The sequence below is a fragment of the Phyllostomus discolor genome, chromosome 1 (genome assembly GCF_004126475.2).
Source record: "Phyllostomus discolor isolate MPI-MPIP mPhyDis1 chromosome 1, mPhyDis1.pri.v3, whole genome shotgun sequence".
Classification (NCBI taxonomy): Eukaryota; Metazoa; Chordata; class Mammalia; order Chiroptera; family Phyllostomidae; genus Phyllostomus; species Phyllostomus discolor.
This window is the reverse complement of record NC_040903.2, coordinates 194,771,027-194,779,731: the sequence shown is the minus strand read 5'-3', so window position 1 is coordinate 194,779,731 and position 8,705 is coordinate 194,771,027. Positions and strand designations below refer to the sequence as shown.

Sequence of the window (8,705 nt, the reverse complement as noted above, 5' to 3'; positions counted from 1 at the left end):
GTACCATGCCCCCTGTAACGAAGTCCCCATGACGAGGCCCACCCACTCCTGTCCCCCTTCTTTATGTGTGCTCCAAGGCTCCTGGCATTTCTGCTCCCCGACATCCCAGTGTGTTCCCACCCAGGCCTGGGCACTGGGTCTTCCTTCTGCTGGAAGAGTGGTGCCCCCAGATCTCTGAAGGGCTGCCTGCATCTCAAACCAAACGCCAACCCTCCACAAGGCCTTTCTTAACCATCCTGAACATGGTCACGTAACCATGTTGTCCTACCTATTAGTGCCTGACAATATCTCAGGGGCAATTTACTATCTGTCTTTCCCCCTAATATAGTGGTTCTCCACTGATGTGGTGATTCTGCCTACCAGGGGACATTTGGCAATGTCTAAAGACATTTTGGCTTGTCTCAAGTGGGAGAGGAATGAGGAAGAACTACTGGCATCTAGTAGGTAGATATAGAGGCCAATGGTGCTGTTTAACACCCTACAGTGCACAGAACAATCCCCACAACTGAGACTCATTCAGCCAAAAGTGTCAACAGGGCTGTGACTTGAGAAGCCCTAGAACAGAATGTAAGCTCCTTAGCTCCAATACTGCTCCATAGCTGCTGTATCCCGTGCCTTTAGCCCTAACTACCTGACACCCAGCAAGGTGGTCAATCAACATTGGTCAACAGGACTAACCTACTTGCTGATCCTAGGTTTCACTGATGGGGACTGTCTGGAGTCATGACGAGACCATGTAGTATTAATGGTTGTACTACATCTGTGCATATATGTGTACATAATATTCATATTCACTTATGTATTGCCACATCAGATATGACTATAAGTGGAGTGGGCTACACTGTATCACTGGTTATTCTAAAACAATCCTTTTGATGTTGTTACAAATGCAAGAGGTAAAAGACTTTTATTAGGTAAATAGAGCCTTAACAGGCATACAGAACTGATGTTTGCCCCAACTGGGCAAACTAGGTAAAAAGTGGCCCTTATAAAATGGTGGACTGACAGGGATTATTCCAGTCTGGGTGGACTGCATGTGACAAATGTGCTATGGTAGATTTAAATCATGTTAGCCTATCTAGGCTGGAACTGTGTTTCCCATGCTGCCCTCTCCTGCATTGTTCTAGGTTGGCATGGACCACACAGGCATTCTACATGAGATTTGAAAGAAGGCAGTGACGCAGCAGGTGTAATCTTTGCATTTGAAAGATCAATGAAAAGTGCCAGGTGCTGTTGCAGCTCTTGTGCATCATTTATCCACTGGCCACCTAGTTGTCAAGAGCCAGCAAAGGGTCTGGTCCAGCCCTTTCTGGGACATCTCTTTCACTTTCTTTGTCTTCTGGCCAGGTACATGCTCAGTTCCATGACGAAGCTCAGTGTGTTTCTATTGGATATCATCCCCATCACAGAAGCTGCTTAAAAGCAGAAAGACACCAATGTGGATTCCAGGCCATCCCCATGGGTTCTAGCTTGTCCTCAAGGGTTCAAGTTCATCTTTGCTCCCTGCATTTCACATTCAGGTTCCTTCTCACTACCTGCCCTGCCAACCTCAGTTTCCAGTATCAGACACAGATGCAAACCTTCCATTGACTGTTTAACCAGACCCCACAACTACACAACTGAAACCCAGGCAGTAAACCCTGGTGGCTCAGCTTCTCTGCTGAAACCCTGACTAAGTCACTAGGGTTGACAATTTGGTGGCCTTCCTACATCCTGCCATATTCTGACAAGATTGCCACATAATTGAGATCTAGGTGAATGGAATCTTTTTAGAAGGAAATAGATTTTAGCAGGTAGCAGCGCTCAGCTTGACACCAGATAATTGGAAAATGACTTGCTAAATCAGATAAAGTGGTCATACTTATAGAGGACCTATGGTTATGATTTGTTCCTTCTTTTTAATGTCATTGAAAATGATTTTGACTAAACAGAATGCATGCACACCTTTTCATGCCATCTAATGATTTTCTTATTTCCTTGATCATAATCACTTGTGCCACAAGGTCCCACTCAGATGTCTTGGATCACTTGGCATGTGTGACCTGCAACGTGTAATGACTGTCACCCCCTTATTCAACTTCCTGGGATCAACTCAGATGGGGAGACTGACCACCCAATCCCCCAGAATTAATCTTTGTATTGTGACTGTAACTCTGCACATTTAAATACTTGCATTTGTCTTTATAAACACCGCATGGAATCTGTTTTAATAAGTGTTCTACTTGGTAACTCCTGCACTACTTTTTCAGTGATGAAATACAGCACTGCTGGCACATTGTGTTCCAGGGAAGATTTCTCATTGTTTGGCCTCTTACCCATTTTTCTTGAACCACATTATGAAGAAGACAGAATTAAATGATCTCAGCAGAATCTGACAGCTTATGAAGGCAAATTAGCCAGGCTAGGGTCAGAAGGTACAAACCACTAAGGAAGGGCTTTCAGCAGGTAAAGGCTTAGAGCTCAGAGGTGTGGCTGACAGCAGCCACCAAGGAGACAGGTGGTGGAAAAGAAACCAATTCTATAGACCAACTTAACATGAATGCTGAGGAAGAGCGGGGACAGGAGGGCAGGAGCAAGTGCAGAATCAAGCTTTTAGCCAAAACAAGGATGGAAGCTGAGAAGGTTGATAGACAGAGGCACCTGTGTATCCTGAGCCTTTCTCTGTGTGTCTTGTACACGCACATTGAAATATCCCCCTATCCAAGCATGAGATAAAAAGATGACACTGAGTCCCAGCTGGTGTAGCTCAGTGGATTGAGTGCTGGCCTGCGAACCAAGTGGTTGCCAGTTCAATTTCCAGGCAGGGCACATGCCTGGGTTGTAGGCCAGGTCCCCCATAGGAAGCACTTGAGAGGCAACCACACATTGATGTCTCTCTCCCTCTCTTTCTCCTTCCTTCCCCCTCTCTTAAATAAATAAAATCTTTTAAAAAACCATGCTTTTTCTCTTAAAAAAAAAAAGATGACACTGACCACCACCCAAACTGGCAGTCACTCACAAGCAACATCCCTCAAGCTCGACTGTCTCTGGGTACAAATCTCCTGTCCTTTACCACACAGGAGCCACCTCCTATGATCCTACTGGTATAGGTGGCTTAAAGAATTTTAATCACTCTCAGATTTGGACAGTACAGGTGATATTACTATGTTTAAAGGGAGCTATGGTAGACCGCATTATTGGCCCCAACTCTCCACCCCTCTCTGCCTCCAGGCCCTTGTCACAGCCTCATTATGAGCAGTGAAGTGCCCTGCACATGACTTGCTTCGGAAGTAGCAGTATGCCATTCCCAACTCTAAGCCTGGAAGGTGAAGTGAAGAGCATGCCGTGGCCAGCCAGTGGTCCTGAGGAGGTAAGAGGCTTATGAAGCAGAGCTATCCCAGCTGACCCAGTGCCTGCAATTGGAGGCAGAGCTGCCCTACCGCACAGCAGCCTGGCAGAGAGCAGCCAAGACCCCCACCAACCGACATGTGCATGCACGGTAACAACGGACTAAATTTTGGTGGTGGTTTGTTACACAGTGAAAGCTGACTATTAGAATGCCAGACCCTTTCGTAAACTGAAACCTCACACAGACCCTGTGTCAGTCTATCCGACAGGAGCAGGGCTGCTCCATCTGAGGCAGGATGCAGGTCCTTCAGCCCTGTCGTCCCCACTCATTACAAGAGCGTCTGGGCGCCTCCACGTACCACAGTTTGAAAACTACCACTCTAGCAGAGAGAGCACTCAATCAGAAAACCGAAGTCCTGGGTTTGAGTCCACCCCATGCTATTTAAACACCCTAGAGATTGAGTTCCTTCCTATGTGAGGAAAAAGGGAGTAAAAATGCAAATGTTCAGTCAACCTACCTCTGAGACAGATCAAATGAGAACATGTGTAAAAATACAAAGTATGCTGACAGAGGGTACTATTGCCACCATCACCACCACATTCCTACCAGAATCAACCGCGGGGTGGGGCAGACTTACCAGAGCCACCCCCTTCTCCATAATCTAAGTGAAAAATTTGGGGAATTTGGCGGTTAGACAGAGGCTATAGCTGGTGATCTTCAACCATGCCTTCCAGGCTCCCCACTGACTTAAAGTGAAAAGTGGGACAACAGACAAGAGGATTATTTTCTACAATTGGACTTAGGTGTGTGACAAGTTATATATAATTTTAAAAGTCTGCTTATTCCTTTGTGTGTTTTCTCACACTCAAAGCAGCAACAGATGCTCTGCAGAGTTGGGGCTCCAACAAAGCAAGAGAGACACAGATGAGGGCCCCTGGCCTGGGCCGTCCTCAGCTGCCCAAGGCCCGTCAGGTGCCAACAGGCACTAAAGCTGAGCAGACAGACCAGAGCTTTGTTACCAACCATCTGGGCTAGAGTTGGAACTACTTACTAGCTGTGTGACCTGGTTGGCAAGTCTTTAACTTCGGTGAACCTCAGTTTCCTCACCTGAAAACAGTGGTCACATGATTTATGCATAAGATTTTTTGAAGGATTAACTGAAGTAATGTCCATGAAATGGAACCCAATAAACAATTGCTACTGTAATTATCACTGGATGATGGACTATTTCACGCCTATTATTCTGCCCTCAGAAGACCATAATGATTCCTGTGACACACCAGGACTTCTAATGAAAAGCCTGTGCTTTGGAGGTTGATGAAAGAGGCTTAGAACCTGGCATCACCACCACTCAGCTGCTTGGTGACCTTGAGCACAGTACAGAAGCTCTTAATCCCTGGAGTAGAAGTCAGGTCCCTGCCCTTGAAGACTTGACAGTCCTCCTAGGGGACATGCATGAAGACAGATTTTCGTAACCACCACCAATGGATGGCATGAAACACAAGCATAGTGCTCTGGGAACAAAGAAGGAGACCACCACACGGTGTGTGGTGCAGGGAATGAATGTGATGCCACTGAGAGCACTGCCCGAGATGGGCTGAGATGCTGCTGAGATGCTGCCTGGCCCATCTGTGGCTGTGATTGCAAACACTCCTTGCCGATCAACATGGTAAATGGCACCATCTGCCCAGTGTGACAAGTTCCATCTGAATAAACCTCCTACATTTTACAGCCCCATTTCTCTAAGACCCAGAGCCCTCCCAGTGGATTCTGGCCTCACAGAGGGATTATACCAAAGAGACAAGAAGCGTGGTAGCCAAGGAGGAGGGCAACACTGAGAAAGCGGCAGTAAAGAGTGACCCATCCAGCTCCTTTAATGTTTTTAGTTAGAAGCCTCCTGGGCCTGGGTTAACTCCTAGACCACTAGTTTAAGCTGCCAAGTCTTCTCATTTTAATGGGTATACAATGATTTTAAAAAATGATCTAAATGCTTCTCTGAGGCTCCCTTTTTGAGTACACACTATCTGAAGCTCCCTCAAGCCACGTACCCGATTCCACCCACCTTCCACCGTGCCCCCCCCCCCTACCGCCCACCCCGTGCTGTTGGCCACACAGATACAAATATGGTCCTAACCAGATCTCTTGACCTCTGGAGGCGACAACCTCTGTTAAGAAAAGGTAGTTTATCAAAACCCTGTCGAGGATGTCGTGAATAATATATAATGGCAACTGGAGTTTTTGAGGGCCTACTATGTTCTAGAAATCTTTATATCAAATTTATTGGGTTAATACTGATTAATAACATCATGTCAATTTCAGGTGTACAATTCATGATATACTCTACTGTGTCCTTCCCACCCAAAGTCTAGTCTCCTTTTAATAGGCCTTTCCATTTTTATGTTTTTAAAAAATGTTAATAGGCCTTTTAGAATGTTTATGTGGCTCTGTCATTCAAGCTGTACTTTAAAAACGGGGACAGAGTGTTTGACCCACGCAGTCTTCCCATTTGAGATTCTACTGGATTTCTAATTTGTAAGTGGCAAATTATGTAGAAACGCTGTGAACTGTACAGGGAGGTACAGGTATGGAGCATCCATTACCACTCCTCTTCCACAGGGAGTGATCATTCACCAGTTAAATTTGTTTCTCATCATCCTGGAGAAAAAACAGCAAGAACGTCACCCACCCCAAGATGGGTATCTGTCAGCACTTTAGTGCCTTTTTTCCATGTAAGGAGAGTTGGATGCAATTTACATTAGCTAAAAAGAATCGATCTCTTTTTACAGTAACTGTGGAAAAGAAAATGTTAGTCAGTGAAAGCAAGAGGGAGGCAGGGTGGGAGGAGAAGGATTACAGAACATTATAACCCTAGACCCTCCGTCCAGTAAGGTAGGGTGAGAAGGTCATGAAAGTCAGGCAGAGGGTTGGATTTGGTTTGGGGAACAAGGAGCAAGCATCAGTGGGTCTAGGTAGCAATGTGACCTAGCAAGAGAAGAGTTTCGGGGCCTGAGTTGGTTAGTAGGTTTCACGGATTTGAGAAAGATGGAGGTTAAGACAAGGAGACAATGGGAGGCAGCTAGAGCATGTGACCTAACTGTTCAAAAGACGAAGGCCTGACAGAGTGTCGTGGGCCACGCCTCCTGCCCCCCAGCCTCACCTAGTCCTTTTGACAATTACTTGGGCCAATGGATAAAAGAATCAGACACAAAGTTCTTTTGCCCTAAACATTTCTGGTTTTAGCTACTGCTGATTCAACATCCCTATACACCAAAGCAATGGGTTGTAAGACTTCGAGTAGAAATTCTGCACAGAAAATGGCACAAAACTATACATGTTGAACAAAGAAGATACACTGGATCTACACTCTCATTCTCGATGAACTAACTGCTAAGTACAGAGGGAAATGGGAAGAGAAAATACAGGAAAACAAAAATGGCTGCCTCTTTCCAGAAGACCCATCAGATAGGACAGACCTCCTTCCAAGACATCCATGCAGTGTACTCCCCCAGCTCCTCCTGACTGTGCATTTGTGTGTGTGCAAGCATGTGCATGTGGTGTACAAACATGTGCATGTGGTGTGCAAGCAGAGAGGAAAGGCCACTGCAGCACACAGACCAGCGTGTCTACAGTGGAAGAAGAGAGGCTGTTGTTTGCTGCCCAGAACACTTAGAACGAAAAGGATGTCTATTTCCACAGATCCTCAATTTATCTGCAGGGTAATTCTGGGCAGCACACTCCATATTGTACTAAGACTTCGCATATGTAAACCAGGGATGGTGACAGTGCTTTGCCAGCAGTGAACATAAATAAGACATTGTCTGCGAAGCAGCCAGCCAGGTCTGGAAGACGGCGAGCCAGAGAGTGGTGACAGTCACTAGAGCCTGAACTAAGAGCACTCTCTCGTGATGGCGACAACACTGACTTTGAAGAAAGGGTACTTCACGGTATTCTGCAAAAAAATGGCATGCGTTCCATCTCAGAAGTTTTATTTTTGGCTAGGGAACCCATTTTCTTGATACTTAATGATAAGGCAGAATGTCGTAGTAAGGAATCTTGGGGGAATCCAGGAATCCTGACCTGAGGTCTAGCTTTTCAAAGTGCCTGAGTGACTGCAGGGCAAGCCACTTCCCTCTCGGTTCACTTTGCTGAGTCATCCCAGGACCTGTGTACGTGGTGTGGGCATGGAGAGTGTTGTGAGAGCAGCCAGACGGGCAAGCGTCATCATGTTTTCTAAACACTCAAGACAGTATCTGTTCATTCAAAGGAACTATGTAAGTTTCTTCACTTGATGAAGAAATAAATAACATGGACGTCCTGAAAAGAAGACGAAACTGCATGGATTAACCGACTTCTGCCTCAGATCACATTTACTTTTTCTGTCTTGTCATTATTACCCCTTTGCTCTGTAATTGGGTAAGATGAAGAGAGTAAGTTTGCCCACCTCTGCATTATAATCCATTACATTTTAGAAGCCAATTCTTTGTATTACTTTTCATAATTACATTTGTAATTTTTTTTGTCCCAATTCCAAAAATGCTGTATCTTTCAAGTTCCAGAGTCCAAAGTTCTATCACCATCATTTTAAAAACTGGGGAGTTCTGTGATGGCAGTTGTTGCAGCAACGTAATTTTTTTGATCTCCTAGAGTCCACACATATAAACAGACAGAGAAAATAAACAGAAAATTGACAATTCATGTACAGCATTTTAAACAAAACTAGGTGGCAAGATAATTCCATAAACACCAAACCACAGGGTCTGGCAGAAGTAACACCTGCTTGAGTGTAGTTGGCAGGGTAATAATGTGGGTGCAATAATTTATAGTTTTAATTTGAACATTTCACCAAAAAGGCCATATGGTGTGCTTGAGTGTGACATTGTTATGTTACAGAATTACTTGCTTATGATTTTGTAATAAAAGAGTTTGTAATAAAAAGGGGGCATTATTTGTGCCGGACCCTGTACAAGCAGGGAAGACTAAACCATCCACAGGTCCATGACCAGCCCGCGCCTGTTCCAGCACAAGACCTCATGCTGGAGAGAGACTATGGGGGGAAAAGTCAGCATTGCGTAAAACACAAATAACAAAGATGAAAAAGACAGAAAATACACAGAAGAGTGAAGAAGGAAAAGGAAACTAAGAAATTTCAGAGGACAAGTTTTTTTTTTAATTAAAAAAAAGAAACATTACATGAACTGAAGAAAGCTCTTCAGTGAAATTAGGAAAAGCTATGTAAAGTTTCTAAAACCTCTGGAAAATGAGCAAAGCAATGAGATCAAATTTCACATAATAGTACTTATAAAAAAAGAGAAAACAGAATTATATAACATTTCCACAGACAATAAAAGAACACCAAGAAAAATAGGTTCAAAAATCA

At 44.6% G+C, this 8,705-nt stretch overlaps 1 protein-coding gene across 10 annotated transcripts in view; it reads right to left on the bottom strand.

Annotated features, from left to right (window-relative positions):
• Positions 1-8,705, bottom strand: part of RGS6 (regulator of G protein signaling 6) — a 499,587-nt gene that overhangs the window by 311,571 nt on the left and 179,311 nt on the right. The gene's annotated exons all lie outside the window — the stretch shown is intronic.